At 40.1% G+C, this 1,080-nt stretch overlaps 1 pseudogene; it reads left to right on the top strand.

The window, feature by feature from the left end:
* The first annotated feature begins 378 nt into the window (after window positions 1–378).
* LOC107755754 (putative nuclease HARBI1) lies at window positions 379–1,078 on the top strand (annotated as a pseudogene).
* The last annotated feature ends 2 nt before the right edge of the window (window positions 1,079–1,080 follow it).

Consider the following 1,080-nt stretch of genomic DNA (forward strand, 5'->3'; position numbering starts at 1 on the left):
TACTCAGGGAACCATGGTTACATAAGTAACCTGAGACGTTAGTTCCGCTGTCAATCCTACTAGAAATTTATGTGTTTTACAGTCACTCCATGGTCTTCTGTAAATATGTTGCATCATTTTAATTATCCTGCATTAAAATACTAGATATACTGTCATTCATCTAAGTATGCCTATTTTAGTGTTATTATGAAGACTGTTCATATTGCTGTCAGAGGTTTGATGAATACATATATTATTGCAGTTGTTGAGATTATAAGAAATGGCTGATGAAGTTGCAAAGGTGGTTTCATTTAAGTCCATGACGAGGTCAATATGTAGTATATAGAAATAAATGAACTTTTCCACGACATTCTAATTTATTGAGATGTCCGATTAAGGTGTTTCCTCTTAACGATGGCGTGCCCTTTGTTGGATGATGTACTAGACGAGGAAGTGTTAATACTCAGACATGAAAAGATTCAGGCATTCAGGCATGAAAGAGTCTTCCGGGACAGGTCAGACCTGTTGGCCTTTGCAGACGAATATCTGACTGAGAGGTACAGATGTTTCTCTCAGGTGATGGCATCCAATATCTGTGTAGGCTGCTGGGTCCAAAGATACAACACAGAACAGCACGGAGCCACGCTCTCACTGTCCCACAGGTGGTCTGTGTAGCGCTGCGATTCTTAGCAAGTGGCATGTTCCTTTATTCTGTTGGAGATGCTGAAAACCTCAATAAAGGCACTATTTGCCGCACGATAAGAAATGTTAGTCTAGCACTGAAATCACTTGCGCACATATTCATCACCTTCCCTGGCCACAGAAGATTCCACCACATCAAGGAGGAGTTCTACAAGATTGCAGGTAACACTAATTACAGATTACAACAAAAAAAGTGTTACATTAGCACAGTCACAGTAGGAAACTCATTTTTTACAGCTTTCCCTAATGTCATTGGTGCAGTGGATTGCACCCATAGCCGTATCAAACACCCCTCAGGGGCACATGAGGGAGATTATGTTAACAGGAAATCTTTCCACAGTATCAACGTTCAGGTAAGAATGATTTATGGTTACTGTCAGCTACATAAATTATTTCTGT

Source organism: Sinocyclocheilus rhinocerous, unplaced genomic scaffold (assembly GCF_001515625.1).
Source record: "Sinocyclocheilus rhinocerous isolate Xijiao unplaced genomic scaffold, SAMN03320098_v1.1 scaffold17469, whole genome shotgun sequence".
NCBI classification, from domain to species: domain Eukaryota; kingdom Metazoa; phylum Chordata; class Actinopteri; order Cypriniformes; family Cyprinidae; genus Sinocyclocheilus; species Sinocyclocheilus rhinocerous.